This window comes from Gymnoscopelus microlampas (assembly GCF_963454915.1).
Source record: "Gymnoscopelus microlampas genome assembly, chromosome: 24".
Classification (NCBI taxonomy): domain Eukaryota; kingdom Metazoa; phylum Chordata; class Actinopteri; order Myctophiformes; family Myctophidae; genus Gymnoscopelus; species Gymnoscopelus microlampas.
In genome coordinates, this window is record NC_139961.1 from 489,880 (window position 1) to 507,379 (window position 17,500).

At 46.1% G+C, this 17,500-nt stretch overlaps 1 protein-coding gene and 1 pseudogene across 2 annotated transcripts in view; both read left to right on the forward strand.

Annotated features, from left to right (window-relative positions):
* Positions 1 to 17,500, forward strand: part of LOC311041025 (target of Nesh-SH3-like) — a gene marked incomplete at its 5' end in the record, with an annotated part of 759,687 nt that overhangs the window by 488,152 nt on the left and 254,035 nt on the right. The gene's annotated exons all lie outside the window — the stretch shown is intronic.
* Positions 962 to 17,500, forward strand: part of LOC311040961 (SH3 domain-binding protein 4-like) — a 33,829-nt pseudogene continuing 17,290 nt past the window's right edge. The window contains exons 1-8 of the transcript in view: positions 962 to 1,061; positions 4,356 to 5,385; positions 7,192 to 7,663; positions 8,789 to 8,956; positions 11,432 to 11,750; positions 13,580 to 13,818; positions 16,099 to 16,122; positions 16,259 to 16,501. The product of the transcript in view is annotated as an SH3 domain-binding protein 4-like (transcript). The remainder of the gene's footprint in view (positions 1,062 to 4,355; positions 5,386 to 7,191; positions 7,664 to 8,788; positions 8,957 to 11,431; positions 11,751 to 13,579; positions 13,819 to 16,098; positions 16,123 to 16,258; positions 16,502 to 17,500) is intronic.

Genomic DNA, 17,500 nt, shown 5'->3' on the forward strand with positions numbered 1-17,500 from the left:
GCTTGTTGGCCAGCATTCACACTGGCCAAGACTCGAGACCATTTAATTTAACAGTAATGGTAAATAGGTGCCTCATGGGGGCGCTGTGGACTATGACGCTTTGGGAGAGCGAATGTCATTCACAGAAGAAAAGTCACTCTAGAGTGAATAATAAAGTTTGACTGTGTTCCTGACGTTGTCTTGAGTTATAATAACAACAGATCAACAATACACAACCAAAGCAGTGTGTGCACTGGTCTTTGAAACCTCGAAATGCACTGTCGTCTGTTAATATGATATTGGCGTCACGGACGCATCCGTTGTAATTTAGCAGTGACGTCACGTCACGGACTAATCCTTGGTGTATTTATCCTTACAAATACGTTCGCCACACATGTGTTTTTTGTTTATTATTTTTCACGGCTCGCGCTACTCAAACACTAGCGGGATTATCATTTCTTGTCAACATTCAAGTATAACTATGAGAAGGTATAACCCAGCTAAAATAATACGTCATTATAAAAATATATAAATGATATATGATTAGCAGTCCACTTCCTTCTCTTGGTACGGATGGATTCACACTGCCGCGTTCCGTTCCCGACTCCGCAGCAATCGGACCCGAGACTAGCTCCCGAGGTGGTTTCGGGTACGGAACGGTGATGCGTTACGGGGAACGGTTCGCTACGTTCACACTACCACAACAGCAGCCAAGTGGTCCAGGGTGCGCACCCGGGACCATAGTGTGAAACCGCCCTAAGATTAGCTTTTTATGGACTTTAGATGTAAAAATACACAAAAATGTTTTTTTTTTCATTTTTTTGGGCATCTATTGTTAGGTATGCCCAATATTAAATCATGTTTTCATCTTCTCTGTTGCAGACCTGATGGAGAGAACCAATCAGAAGACAGAACGCTGAGCTGATGGAGAGAACCAATCAAGAAGACAGAACGCCGAGCCGACGAGGGACAGCCAATCAGAATGGCCGCTCATCGCATCAACAGATCCAATCAGCAGCAGCAGCCCCTCCCGCGCTGCAGGTCAGAGGGCACGCTCCTCGACCTCGACCCAAAGGTCAAAGGTCAGTCAGAGGTCTTTGGGTACTTCTACGGTAATGTAATCTATTACAGATTATATTATTATTATTGTTATTACTCTCCAGGTTGATAGATGTAGGTTCATGTAGAGCAATTGGTTCTCAAAGTGGGGTCCGGGGACCCCCAGGGGGGGAGGCATGCGTTAATCCGACAGACCTTTTCTCCGACTATGTGGCATCCGCGTGCGGTTAGGGTTAGGGTGCGGGTTTGGTTCGGGTTTACTGTTTAATGTCGGAGCACTGCGCTGTCGGAGGAATGCGCTGTCGGACTAACGTATTGCACCCCCCCCAGGGGTACTTGAGGGGATACCAGGGGGTCCCCAGCTAAATGATTTATAGGAACCAAATGGACCCTTATGGGTCTGTAACTCTGAGAGTGTACAAATGGAACCAAATGGACCCTTATGGGTCTGTAACTCTGAGAGTGTACAAATGTACATTTGTACTGGAACCTTCTCCCAACCTTCTCCCAGTCTCAGTCCGTAAAGCAGACACACTCTGTATATTTAAAACTAGACTAAAAACCTTTCTCTATGATAAAGCCTATAGCCGAAGTGTATAGACTCAGTCCCCCTATAGTCATCCTCTCTCCCCCACCTTCCCCTTTCTCCTCTCTCCCTCGTCCTCTCTCTTCCCGTCCTCCCTTTGGTTGTGTGGGTTTGTGTCCCATTGGTACAATCGTAATTAACCCTGTACGGATTCACGCTCTAGTAAGGCCTGCCACTAATTCTACAACCGGGGACTCGTTCCCCGGAGTTTCGTCTACCACCCACGTCGCAGGTCCATGGACTATTACTATGGACCCCCAGCTGCGGCTCAAGACTGTGACTGCGGACCGGGCCTGGGCCTCTCCATGGAGTCTATGGACTGTTACTACGGACCCCCAGCTGCGGCTCAAGACTGTGACTGCGGACCGGACCGGGCCTCTCTCCATGGAGCACGACCTGGACACGACCGTGGACTTCTACTACACTACACTATACCGCATATTATATTATCTTAAACATTTTTATATTATTCCATTATATACTGCATACACACTATTGCTGTACTATATTATACTATCATATGCTAGTATCTTACACTATTATATTTGCTATTATTGTTATTGTTACTGCTTGCACTGTATCTCTTTCTGTCTCTCCCTTTCTCTCTCTCTTCTTTCCCCCAACACGGTCGAGGCAGAAGGCCCCCGCCCTAGAGCCTAGGGTCTGCCTGACGTTTCTTCCTGTTGAATTAAGAGGGAGTTTTTCGTTGCCACTGTCGCAAAATTGCTTGCTCAGGGTGGGATGTTGGGTCTCTTCTCTACATGTAAAGTGTCTTGAGACAACTTGTTGTGATTTGACACTTTAATAAAATTGAATTGAATTGAATACACTCTCAGAGTTAAATTGACATTGATTTTACAATATAAATTGCGGTCCAAGTGATATAAATGCCATTAAATGGGGGTCTGTAGCCCTAATGCATGTCAAACTGGGGGTCCTGTGAAATTAAAATGGTTGAGAATCACTGCTAGAGACGTAAAAAAATCTTCTCTTATGGGGGTCCCTGAGGCATATCTTTACAAATGGGGGTCCGCGGGCTAATAAGTGTCAATTTGGGGGTCCTTGACGTGACAATGTTTGAGAACCACTGAGTGTAGAGCATTGTGTGTAATCCTTCTTCATTGACGACTACAATCCACGTTCATTTCTGTTGTTTAACATCATAATTGGCTTTGGAGTTTCCATTTTTTTTATATATTTGTTTTGTCCGTGGGGGTCCGCGGACCCCCTGCTGGGCCGCTGACCCCCTGGGAGTGTTGGGACCCCCGGGGACCCCCCTGGAACATGGCGGACCCCTTCGGCTGTTTTTTTTTTTTTCATGACGGTGGTTGTTTGTTTCTGTCGCTTGTTTTTGAAACCTGGCATCCCGACTGGCAACCCTGCTGTGTTTACCCTTACCAGATGCAGTAACGGTGCGCGCTGTAGTTGTTTTCCACGCTCGCGCTAATGAAACACTATACGGAGAAGCTTGTGATTGTGAGGTTGAGCGTGAATGTATTAGCATCGTAGTCACCTGAATTGAGCGTGGAAGCAGGAGACACGGTGAAGGGGAGGTGAAGGAGGCGCTGCTGTTGTTGTTCTTCTGGCGAAGGAGAGAGCTGCGGAGTTTCAATGGCGGCCGTTCGTGTTGTTTTGGCGAAACCCGTCGGCGTTCGGTGTCGGTGGTGCGCACGCTAAACGGTACGAAGCTGTTTCACCTTCCGTTTTGTCCGAAATGTGGTGAGTAGAATTAATTATGTTGCGACGTGGCTATAGCGTCAGCGGCGCGCGGAAGTGACTTGCCGATTATATAAGTAGATAACTGGCGTATATAAATGAGTCGGTCACATGTCCGAGGATTCGTCAGTGATGTCACATCGCTGTCGAATCCTTGGTATCTTTAAAACCAGCTTTAAACCAACTTCGAACGTGGCGTAGCGTCCGTGCTAACTTCCGTGGTGCATAGCAGTGACATCACTGTCGAATCCTTGGTATCTTTAAACCAGCTTTAAACCACCCTGGGCAAGACCTGGGATGTCGGTTGTCTAGGAAGTTGACAACCGGAAATGGTTGAATTTGGCGGAAGTACCGCCCAAGGAAATGACGTTGATGCTTTACAAATCTGTTAATAATAATAATAATAATAAAACTTTATTTGTATAGCACTTATTTAAACAAAGTTACAAAGTGCTTGAACAATAAAAAGAGCAATCAACAACAACAATGCATATAATGAAAGAACAGTGATATATAACATTTACAGTAAAACAGAGCAATAATAAACAACATTTATCTCAAGGAGTTAAAAAGGCCATTCTGTAAAAATGGGTTTTTAACAGGGATTTAAAACTCGTTAATGATCTGGTTAACCTTAATTGCTCTGGTAGGCTGTTCCAGAGTCTAGGGGCCTTTATAGAAAAGGCCCGACCTCCTTTGGTCACCAACTTAGCTGAATACATTTCCAGTAGACCCTGGCCAGAGGATCTAAGGGTGCGCCCTGGTACATAAGGTTCATGTGCACGTGGCCCAGCTTGGCCTAGCTCAGACCTACCCAGGACTGGGTACTTTTTAGGCACCAGTTTAGTACCACTTACACACCACTCTACCCACTTCATTGTAGTGGAAACCGAGGCACAAGTGGTCGGTGTGGTGTGGTGTGGGGTGAGGCCATGCATATGGAAAGCCGCCTTAATGTAGGATAACATGACGAAGACCTATAATGTAGGTTAACATGTGGTTGTGTTCCTTCCAGTTCCACTTCCTCCTCCCGGAGCCTCGCCGCCGTCAGACACCTCCTCCTCCACGGGGGGACGCAAACAACAGGAAGTGATCGGAGGCGAACGGGAAGTGGTGGCCGTCAGGGACTACCACCCCGGCAGCTTCACCACGCTGCGGTTCAGCAGAGGGGAACACCTGTACGTCCTGGACGCGTCCGGAGCCGACTGGTGGTTCGCTCACAACAACAACGAGATGGGATACATCCCCGCTGCCTACGTCAGCCCACTGGGGGGCGACACTGAGTCCTCTCGCTGCAGTGACACTGTTATATCACTAGGGGGCGACACTGAGTCCTCTCGCTGCAGTGATACTGTTACACCACTAGAGGGCCTCACTGAGTCCTCTCACTGCAGTGACACTGTTATATCACTAGGGGGCGACACTGAGTCCTCTCGCTGCAGTGACACTGTTACATCACTAGGGGGCCTCACTGAGTCCTCTCACTGCAGTGACACTTTTATGTCACTAGGGGGCCTCACTGAGTCCTCTCGCCGCAGTGACACTGTTATGTCACTAGGGGGCCTCACCGGCTCCTCCCACCTCAGTGACAGCGGTATGATCTGCGACGGTGCAGAGAGTGACGATTGGCTGCTGGGCGAGGAGTGGGCGGGGCTTTCGTTTAAAGACACGACGCTGCCTCCGTCCCCGAACGGGAACCCCTTTAACGTTAATAACCCCTTTCTGAATGAAGGCGTCTCATTGGACCAGAGCTGGGCGAACGGGGGCAGCTCATTGGACCAGAGCTTTGGGACCCACCGAGGCATCTCGTTGTTGGACGAGAGCTGGGCGAACAGAGGCTCATTGGACCGGAGCGCTGTGAACCGAGGCGTCTCATTGGACGAGAGGGTCAGGGGAGGGAGGAGGTCCGCGAATCTGATCACCTTTGACCCCCCCCCGCCCCTCCCCCACTCTGAGGGTAACTGTGACGCTGATGCAGGCGCGGGCAGTGGTCCAACGGCGCCCTCCTGTGGCCCCGTGCAGAACAACACACTGCCTGACCTCAGGTACAGCATTTACATATCACTATTAATGAATATTCATGAATACATGAACACATTTAAATATCACTATTAATGAATATTAATGAACACATTTAAATATCACTATTAATGAATATTAATGAATACATGAACACATTTAAATATCACTATCAATGAATATGAATGAACACATTTACATATCACTATTAATGAATATTAATGAACACATTTAAATATCACTATTAATGAATACATTTAAATATTACTATTAATGAATATTAATGAACACATTTAAATATCACTATTAATGAATATTAACAAGAAAAAGTGCTCCTCGGAGCACAACTCTCCGCCAGAAGACTTGTGTTGGTTCGAAGGTCGCGAAGGTCGCTATCCCTCTTGTATATGTAAGTGTCCTATCCATCCTGTCTGGGTAAGTGTCCTCTTCCGTTCATTCTGTGTAAGTGTCCTATCCCTCCTGTCCTATCCGTCCTGTCTATGTAAGTGTCATATCCCTCCTGTCTATATAAGTGTCCTATCTGTCCTATCTGTCCAATAAGACAGATAGGAACAATTGGACCGCGACTACTTGACTACTTCCGGTTCGAAGGTCTGGGAGTGAGCTAGTGGCCGGATTTTCGGTATTGGAATCTGGCTTATCACAGTGACACATGTATTTATAGGTCGCTATCCCTCTTGTATATGTAAGTGTCCTATCCAACCTGTCTGGGTAAGTGTCCTCTTCCGTTCTGTCTGTGTGAGTGTCCTATCCCTCCTGTCTGTATAAGTGTCCTATGTCATATCCCTCCTGTCTATATAAATGTCCTATCTGTCCTATCTGCCAATTATGTATCAGCCATGCAGCCATTTCATGGTTCCCGTCTTACCTCACTCTGACAGTGGCGGAGACACTGTCAGAGTGATGCCATGTATATATAGGCCCGGTGGCGTCACTAGCCAATCAGATCACAGTATTTCACGTGTCACGTGAGGCTTGACCAATCGGTGTGTCATGTTTAGAAAGTGAAAACGCAGTGATAACAATACTCTCCTGGCGGAGAGTAATGAACACATTTAAATATCACTATTAATGAATATTAATGAACACATTTAAATATCACTATTAATGAATATCAATGAATACATGAACACATTTAAATATCACTATTAATGAATATTAATGAATACATGAACTCATTTAAATATCACTATTAATGGATATTATTGTCTCTGCCAGGAGACATTGTTTTCACTTTCCGTCCCCCCCCCCTCGGCCAAGCTAACATTGGTCAAGCCTCACGTGACACGTGACAATACGTTGAAAGAGTGTGCTCTGATTGGCTAGTGAGACGCATGACGTATAGCGGCCTATAAATAGATGTGTCACTTCGGAGCGCTGCGCTGTGCGTTCCCAAGTGACATCAGTGCCATCAGCCAAGCTAACATTTAGTGGTTACATGTCGCCTTTCCGACAGACGGATAGGACACTTACACAGACAGGACGGATAGGACACTTACACAGACAGGACGGATAGGACACTTATACAGACAGGACGGATAGGACACTTATACAGACAGGACGGATAGGACACTTACACAGACAGGACGGATAGGACACTTATACAGACAGGACGGATAGGACACTTATACAGACAGGACGGATAGGACACTTATACAGACAGGACGGATAGGACACTTATACAGACAGTGTGTCATGTTACTATGACACAGTAACATGTTCTATTTTTTGTAAGAATTAGAACATAAGAATTAGAACATTCCCAACATTCCCAACACAAGTCTGCTGGCGGAGACTTGTGCTCCGAGGAGCACTAGTTCTAGTTCAGTCTGTGAACAGCTAATCTCCGGTGCCGTGTCTAATCATTGCATCTGTCTCCGCAGGGACAGCCCCTTCCTGAGGAGCAAACGTTCCTTCAGCCTATCGGAGCTCTCCGTCCTCCAGGCTCGGTCCGATCCGGCGTTGTGTCCCTCCTCCTCCTCCTCCGGGTTTCTCCCGGGCCTCAGCGCTCCGGCTCCGGACCCGGCTCAGTTCGGGTCCCGGGCCCAGTACCGCGCGGCCTGGCTGAACCACCGCAAGCTGGCGCGCTCCTCCTGTCACGACCTCTGCTCCCTGGGCCAGAAGAACCCGCCGGGCTGGGGGCAGACCCAGCCCGTGGAGACCCACACCGTCTGCCGGCTGGACGCCAACGGAGGCGTGGTGCAGCTGCCCGACACGTGCGTCAGTGTGCACGTGCCCGCGGGGCACGTGGCGCCCGGCGACCACCAACACATAGCACTGAAGGTTAGTTTTGTTACTGTTTAGACCAGGGTTCCCCAATAGGCCGCCTGCGGCCCGCGACGACTCCTGGCATAAAACATTTTTTTGGGGGATTTTTATTTTATTTTATTTTTTTTAATAAAAAATAAAAATCAAATTCACACACACTTACAAATTGTGCGTAAAAATTATAACAGACCCCCCTAAAAAGCACTACACAAGAACCCCAGGCCTAAAATAACTGTCAAATTAGCTAGATTAGAGGCGAAAAAAAAATCGAAATAAAGTTGACAAAAACAGAAATCAAAACCCGCCCAAAATCGCGAAAAAACGCGTGCTGAATATAATCGGGGCTTTGGACAGTTCAGAAACCTGCCTACCAGTGACATCATCGTTAGGCAGGTTTGATCATTTCAAACTAGATTTTTTTTTTTTTAATTAATGTGAGAACAATGGCTTTTATTATATTATGCTAACTTTACATGAATAGTTTCTATTAGCTTGGATACTCCATCGATGATGTCACTGGTAGACAGGTTTCTCCTAATATCTCAAGAACAGATTCCGCTCTGCGTTGGAATCTGTCGGTAGCCGTGTTGACAACCCGTGCGCATTGGTTTCAAGTGGGCGTGCCTTCAGATCAGGAAGCAGGCCGCGCTTTACCCAATCAAATGTAGTGGGCGGGATTCACGTGTCCGTCCACCCTTCCTTCCCCCCTCGAAACTAACCAAAACTAATTTAACGATAGCGTCCTCTGAGCAGACAAAACCACGGAAAGATATTCACATTTTAACTTGCTCTTTCATCATAGAAACAAGTGGGTTTATAACCAAAACCATCCATGTTCTCTGGGAGAAGTGGTGTTAGTGTTCTGTGTAGAAATATTGTTAGTGGGAATGAAAACATGGTCGCACCACCGGAAGTGGAGCGCTGAAGGCAGACACAAACCCCGGTTTCCCTGCGCACTGGTGTTACGTTTGCTTCCTGCCAGACCCAACAGACAATATCACAAGCAGCAGAGGTCGCTGTTTTTCATTTTCTGTTGGGTCTGGCTACGCGAGACTAGGTTTCTCCTGACATGTCTCCTCACATGTCCTCTGTGTCCTCACATGTCCTCTGTGTCCTCTGTGTCCTCTGTCTCTCTCTCAGGCCCTGTTAGAGCCTCCCGTGGAGCTCAACACTGACCTGGTCTCCTCCGTCAGTCCCGTCCTGGAGATCAAGCTGTCCAACATGGACACCAACACCTTCATCACTCTGGAGATGAAGGTCAACGTCACCCTGAAGAGGGACGCGCCCGACGGTGGCTGCAGTGCAGAGGTGAGAGGACAGACGGGTAGAGAGACAGACAGTCTGTAGAGGTGAGAGGACAGACGGGTAGAGAGACAGACAGTCTGTAGAGGTGAGAGGACAGACGGGTAGAGAGACAGACAGTCTGTAGAGGTGAGAGGACAGACGGGTAGAGAGACAGACAGTCTGTAGAGGTGAGAGGACAGACGGGTAGAGAGACAGACAGTCTATAGAGGTGAGAGGACAGACAGGTAGAGAGACAGACAGTCTGTAGAGGTGAGAGGACAGACAGGTAGAGAGACAGACAGTCTATAGAGGTGAGAGGACAGACAGGCAGAGAGACAGACGGTCTGTAGAGGTGAGAGGACAGACGGGTAGAGAGACAGACAGTCTGTAGAGGTGAGAGGACAGACAGGTAGAGAGACAGACAGTCTGTAGAGGTGAGAGGACAGACAGGTAGAGAGACAGACAGTCTGTAGAGGGGAGAGGACAGACAGGTAGAGAGACAGACAGTCTATAGAGGTGAGAGGACAGACAGGTAGAGAGACAGACAGTCTGTAGAGGTGAGAGGACAGACAGGCAGAGAGACAGACAGTTTGTAGAGGTGAGAGGACAGACAGGTAGAGAGACAGACAGTCTATAGAGGTGAGAGGACAGACAGGTAGATTTTACTTCGTAAAAAACGCCTGCATGAGAGGAAAGAGGAAAACAATATGGTTCCTACGCATTACGTGCTTGGCCCCCTAATAATAGTTATAATTATTATCATTCTCTAGGTCATACATGGGCAACTGGCGGCCCGGGGGCCACATGCAGCCCCCACCTTCACTTAATACAGCCCCCACCTTCACTTAATACAGCCCCCACCTTCACTTAATACAGCCCCCACCTTCACTTAATACAGCCCCCACCTTCACTTAATACAGCCCCCACCTTCACTTAATACAGCCCCCACCTTCACTTAATACAGCCCCCACCTTCACTTAATGCGGCCCCCACCTTCACTTAATGCGGCCCCCACCTTCACTTAATACAGCCCCCACCTTCACTTAATACAGCCCCCACCTTCACTTAATGCGGCCCCCACCTTCACTTAATACAGCCCCCACCTTCACTTAATGCGGCCCCGCAGGCTAATATCAGAATAGTGATACATTATTGATTTCAGCTGTTATGAATCATAACATGCAAACATGACCCGCTTTAATGACTTCAGTCTATATTAGTAGCTTAATGACTAGTATTAACATTCTATTGTCTTTTTTATGTCCAATGTATTTGTATTTAAGCTCATAAAATGTACATATAAGTATAACTAAATGCAATTGAAATGAAATAGAAATGTACAAGCTACTATCTAGTAGCTAGCCGATCTACAAGCTTGAGGTTGTAGATCGGCTATTTTTGCTATTTTTAGGAGTGAGTGTGGAAATATAGTGGCCCTCTCTACCATCAAAGTCCCCCCCCCCCCCCCCCCCCCTGCTCTAGTGTGTGTGCAGTAACAGCAGAGAGGGTCCGTACTGCCAGGGATGTGCACAGATAGACTCTAGGTGGTGCTGGAACGCCTGCCCTTTGCCCTCTTGACCAGAAGTGCCCTTTTGAAAAAAGTTTACAGCAGGGGTCTTCAACAGGGGGTCCGGGACCCCTAGGGGGTCCTCAGAGTTACTACAGGGGGTCCGCCAAATCTTTATGTGATTATGATTTTTCTTTTTACCATAACCACTCGAAACCTAGCATCCCTTTTCTGAGGAGAACTTTAGCCAAAAATAGCAGATCTTTGTGGGCTTGTAGATCGGCTATTTTTGGCCAAAGAGGTATAGGTGTAGAGGGAAAAAAGAGCAGACCAAGTAAACAAAAAAAAGTATAATCTTAACCTTTTACCTCTAGTCGACTAGTATAACCACTAGTCGACCTTGTTGGTACTAGTCGAATAGTTGAAAAAAATCTTACTATTATTATTATCCTCCTGACTTTATTTTTTATCAAAAGGGGGTCAAAAGCATGCCCAATAAAAGCCTATTATTGGGGAATGGGGATCCTTGGAGACGCTGCTGTGGTGCTGTGATGCTGTGCCAGAAGCGCTTCCCTTAAAACGCCATAAAAATAAGGGCAGGAGGATAATAATAATAATAGTAATATAGTAGTAGGATGGCATTCAAACAATGCCACCCAAATTTGTTTTTTTTTTGTAATTTTTTTTAATGTAAATTTCGACTAGTCGACTAGTCGACTACCACTGGGTCAAATTAGTCGACCTGTAAAAATCTCTAGTCGTGAAAGCCCTAGTCCGTACTGCTCTATAGGTGGTGTGTGTGTGCGCAGTAACAGCAGAGAGGGTCCGTACTGCTCTATAGGTGGTGTGTGTGTGTGCAGTAACAACAGAGGGGGTCTGTACTGCTCTATAGGTGGTGTGTGTGTGTGCAGTAACAACAGAGGGGGTCCGTACTGCTCTATAGGTGGTGTGTGTGCGCAGTAACAACAGAGAGGGTCCGTACTGCTCTCTAGGTGGTGTGTGTGCGCAGTAACAACAGAGAGGGTCCGTACGCGCCCATACCCAACGCGTACGTGTACAAAGACACCGTCCAGGCCCGTCTGGACAGGCCGGAGCCCTGCACGTACGTGGCGGCGGTGGTGGTGGTCCGGGCGGTGGTCCGGGGGGCCCTGCAGCAGCAGCGCCGCCATCATGCCTCGGTGTGGGACCACATGCAGAAGACGGTCACCCTGGGTCTCTACGGCCCCAAGCACGTACACCCCTCCTTCAAGGCCGTGGCGGCCATGTTCGCACACGACTGCTCGCCCAAGACCCTGCTGGTCAACGAGGTATGTCATAATTATCACCGTTATTATTATTATGATTATTATTCTCTCTCTCTCTCTCTCTCTCTCTCTCTCTCTCTCTCTCTCTCTCTCTCTCTCTCTCTCTCTCTCTCTCTCTAGTTTCCATGTCTGGCCCCGTGTTATCGCTGCTTGCAGCTATATTTATCATATTATTATTTCTAGGATGTCGGGCAATAGTACGTGTCAGTGGTGGAAAGTGACTAAGTATATTTACTCAAGTACTGTACTTAAGTACAATTTTGAGGTATCTGCACTTCACTTGAGTATGTCCAATTTCCAATACTTTTACTTCTACTCCACTACATCTCAGAGGCAACCTATTGTGCTTTTACTCCACTGCATTTATTTGAAAACTTTAGTTACTTTTCAGATATAAACTATGATATAATGAAACATACATTAACCACTTTAACCCTATTTCATACCTAGGCTATTTGAAAATAGCAGATCTACAAGCTCACAACGCGTCGCATCGCGACGCGTTGTGAGCTTGTAGATCTGCTATTTTCAAATATTTAGTACTTTTACTTTTGGTACTTCAAGTACATTTTGATGCCAATACTTTTGTACTTTTACTCAAGTAAATGTTTAATTCTGAACTTTTACTTGTAACAGAGTATTTTTATATTGCAGTATTGGTACTTTTACTTAAGTAAAGAATTTGAGTACTTTTTCCACCACTGGTACTTGTGAGCTTATAGTTGTCTCCACCAGGCCGAAAGGCATGGCGAGAGAGTATGTTTTGCACCCTGTCCGTCCGTCCGTGTGTCCGTCTGTCTGTGAGCAGCTAATCTCCGGCACTGTTGGCCCGGTCGCTGCGAAACTGTGCACACACGCACACACTCCCCTGGATGCCAATTCAGAACCTCTGCCCCCATTTTCTTTTACATGGGCCTGATATAGCGCCACCAGGAGGCCGATTTGTGCAAAACCCATTTACTCCTACAGATTTTATCCAAACGTCATGCAAATCAGTACACAGTATCTCTATAGTCATGTGATCAACACGGATCTGTCCGATCGTCCATATTCCATCCTCATTGGCTAAGGTTGGCTTCCAAAGTTTGCAGGATTGATCCATTTTGAACAAAATGCCTCAAATCATGCACGCAGCATGCGACTTCCATGAAATTTCACACGCACATTCCCACTAGGCCGAGAAAGAAATGCCACCCTTTTTCACATTGGCCTGTTATAGCGCCACCAGCAGGTCTAATTTAGCAAACCACATTTTTGGAACAAAATGCCTCAAATCATGAATGCAGTGTCCGATTGTCGTGCAAGGCCTAAGAAGAAATGACACCCTTTTCACATTGGCCTATTATAGCGCCACCAGGAGGCCACGATAACCTACCTGACCTGGCGGAGACCTGTGCTTCGAGGAGCACTTTTTCTAGTTTATTATGATTATGATTATGATTATGATTATGATTCAGTGATTCTGATTAACCCCTTGAGACCTGGAACTGTGTCATTTTTAGATTTAAGCTAAAAAGCATTATTTTACACTTTTGGCTATTTTTGAAAAATCGTGAAAATGTGTTTTGAATATCTTTTGAATATGTATATTTTTAAAGCGCACATTTTTTAACTCAAATCTTTGCTTCTGGGGGGGTCCCTGGAACAAAATATTTTGATGGGGGTCCGCGGCCAAATACATATAATTTTGGGGGGTCCTTGACATGACAAAGATTGAGCACCACTGATATAGAAACATACGTTTTTCAGAAAAAAAAAAACTGGATTTTGTAGAATCGGCTTCAGGTCTCAATGGGTTAAGTGTTATTTTTTTTGTGATTTTTGAGGTGGGAGGAGCAGGACAGGTTGGCTCCGCCCCTCCGGTGGTCCTACACCTGTGGGGGAAGCACCAGTTTGTGCTGAGAGCCCCCCAAGACCTGCAGGTGGGCTTGTACTCCAACATGTCCCAATACGAGGTGCAGGCCGGCCACGGGGGTCCTCCCAGCCACGGGGGTCCCCCCAGCCACGGGGGTCCTCCCAGCCCTGGCGACGGGAGTTCCAGGGTGATCAGGGGGTTCCAGCTGAAACTGGGCAAGGTGAGTCATCTCTCTGTTTTTTTTTCTTCATATTAATAATTTTATTCATATTTCATAACGTTTTGCAACGTCTCAGTAGCTTCCAGGTGGTCTCTCTATGTACACTGTCGAATGCCTTTTCGTAGTCGACAAAGTTGACATAGAGCGGGGAGTTCCACTCTAATGACTGCTCTATGATTATACGAAGAGTGGCAATCTGGTCGACACATGACCTATTCTTTCTGAATCCTGCTTGCTGATCTCTTAGTTGTTGGTCAACTGCATCTTTAATTCTTTCCAGTATGACTTTATTTAGCACTTTTCCTGGCACAGAGAGTAGGGTGATCCCTCTATAATTATTGCAGTTTCCCAGGTCTCCTTTCTTTGGGAGCTTGTTAATAAGGCCCTCTTTCCATTCTGATGGTATGGTTTCTTCTTCCCAGATCCTTTTGAAAAGTGGATACAGCAGGCTCACGGTGGTATCAACATCTGTCTTTAGGGCTTCTGCCGGGATGTTGTGGGCTTGTAGATCGGCTATTTTTTGGCAAAGAGGTATAGGTGTAGAGGGAAAAAAGAGCAGACCAAGTAAACAAAAAAAAAAGTATAATTTACTTGAGCACCTGCCCCTCAAAATGTCTGTGCACGCCACTGCTGCAAAGACTGATGCAATCACCTCTCCAGATAGAGACATCAACATTTCAAGGCTGACACACCCACCCACACATGTACCTTCTTTAGATAGACACTCCAGAAAAACGCGGGCAAAAATCCTTGATTATGCGGGCTAAAACTCTTGATTATGTGGGCTAAAACTCTTGATTATATGGGCTAAAATCCTTGATTCTGCGACGAAATATGCGTTTTTTTTTTGCAATTTTATGCAGTGAAATTGCGGGAAGTTGCGAAATATGCGGAAAGTTGTGAAATATGCGGCAATATGCGGCAATATGCGATATGCGAAACGTTGCGAAATGTTAAAAGTTGCGAAATATACGGAAATATGCGATGCGAATCGCGTATTATGCGATGTGGGCTTTTTGAAAAAACGTTACCCCCGCATAATTATGCGCCATTTTGCTGATTATGCGGTAAATTCTGCGATCGCATAAACGCATTTTTCTGGATCTCAAATGTGGTCACTACTATAAAGATAGACTGTAAAGTGTGTGTGTGTGTGTGTGTGTGTGTGTGTGTGTGTGTGTGTGTGTGTGTGTGTGTGTGTGTGTGTGTGTGTGTGTGTGTGTGTGTGTGTGTGTGAGGCGGTGGAGATGGCTGTGGAACTCTGTACGATGAAATAAACTGGAAGCAAGAAACCTCACTACTGGAGTGGCGACTCAATTCATTATCCAACCACTCATACACACCTCTAGAACATCAAATGAACCGTACAATATGGCGCTGTTGGCAACTCAAAGCAATAGAACCTTTACCAGAACATAGTGAAGATACCACACCTACTAATGTTCTGATCTGATGGGTGAATTTCCGAACATAGCCGTCCCACAATAACCTACCTGACCTGGCGGAGACGAGGAACACTTTTTCTAGTTGCTTGTGATTTTCAGCCGCATGCGCTAGCGAGCGGCTCTGTAAACAGCACTAGTCCTAGTCCACACCCGAGTGAAAAGTGTCGACACCTGAGTGTCATTGGCTGTCCTGGCTGTCCATCACACTCCCCCCCCCCCCCCCCCTTTAAGCCAATGGGGAGACGAAAATATAATGGACACGTTAGTCAACGAATTAGACGAGACGAAAATGTTAGGGCGGGACGAATGGAGAAGAGATCCAATCAGAATTACTCTTTTTGAGGGACTAGTTGGGAAGGGATCCAATCAGAATGATCCTCATTGTTAAGTTAGGTTGAACCACCCGGAAGCAGACCATATTAGGGGCCAGCATGGACGAACACACATCACAACAAGGCAACGCACGGAGTTACACAGCAGAGAGAGAGAGAAAGGGAGACGGCTTCAGCCCAGGAGGGTTAGCCTAAATGCTAGCGTGCTTCATTAGACCTAGTTTGGCTATTAAGTTATTATTATTTGCCCATGTTCACACTGACTTCAATCTCAGCTATTGTTGGGACGACCCGTGTGGTGTCACAAAATGCTGCCACCATTCGAGCGTTAATCTGCGACGCTAAGGCTAATGTTGCCAGGTTTGGCGAGAGAAAAAAGCAATCCAAAAAACAAGTAATCAGGTCTATGAAAAGATTGGGGCCAAAAAAGCCTGCCCCAATGCGGCTTTATTATGACTTTGATCATTTCTTGTTTCATAACGTGTTGGTGTTTGTGTTTCCAGGTGATTCATCATGTGTTCTGCATCGTGTGCCAGTCAGACATCTTGTCAGAGTTATAATTATAATGTCTTTATGTTTACAGGTGATTCATCATGTGTTCTGCATCGTGTGCCAGTCAGACATCTTGTCAGAGTTATAATTATAATGTCTTTATGTTTCCAGGTGATTCGTCATGTGTTCTGCATCGTGTGCCAGTCAGACATCTTGTCAGACTTCACGCTCAGAGTTCAGGTGAAAGACGCTCTCGGCTGCATCCTGGCTCAGTTCTGTGTCCAGACGCCCCCCGGTGGCCAGACGAGGAGCTGCAGCAGCCACCAGAGGAGGTTCCTGAGGAAGACGGAGGTGATGAAGAACAGGATCACGCTGTCCCCGGTGGCCGTCAGCTGCAAGTACCCCCGTTACCAGGTAATAAACCTTTAATCCATAGATATTCAACTGGCGGCCCGCGGGCCACGTGCGGCCCGCGAGGAGCCTCCTTGTGGCCCCTGCCCATATCCCCCCCCCCCCCCCAAAAAAAAAAAAAACATTTTTTTTTTTTTTTTTTTTTTAATTTTCATAATTATTATTTATGTAAATATATGTTCGTTTTTATGTTATCAAATTTAAAACAGTACAAATTATTTATCCTTCATTAGTTCTTGAAAGGCCATCTTTCATTGGAACTTAACTTGGAACCTTAAATAGAACCGAATTAGACCCGAAAAAAGGTTGATTTATATTGGTCAAATAGAATCGAATTAGACCCGAATTAGACCCGAATTAGACCAAATTAGACCCGAATTAGACCCAAATTAGACCGAATTAGACCGAATTAGACCGAATTAGACCCAAATTAGACCGAATTAGACCGAATTAGACCCGAATTAGACCGAATTAGACCGAATTAGACCCGAATTAGACCCGAATTAGACCGAATTAGACCCGAATTAGACCGAATTAGACCCGAATTAGACCCGAATTAGACCCGATTTTTTTCGGGTCTAATTCGGTCTAATTCGGGTCTATTTGACCAATATAAATCAACTTTTTTCGGGTCTAATTCGGGTCTAATTCGGTTGTATTCGACCAATATAAATCAACTTTTTTCGGGTCTAATTCGGTTCTATTTAAGGTTCTAAGTTAAGTTCCAATGAAAGATGGCCTTTCAAGAACTAATGAAGGATAAATAATTTGTACTGTTTTAACTTTGATAACATAAAAACATATATTTACATAAATAATAATTATGATTTTTTTTTCTTCTTTTTTTTTTCTTTTTTGGAATATGGCCAGGGGCCACAAGGAAGCTCCTCGCGGGCCGCATGTGGCCCGCGAGCCGCCAGTTGAATATCTATGGCATACGCACTGGCCTACAAGTGGGCGTGCCTCCTACCCAATCAAATGTAGTGGGCGGGATTTACGTGG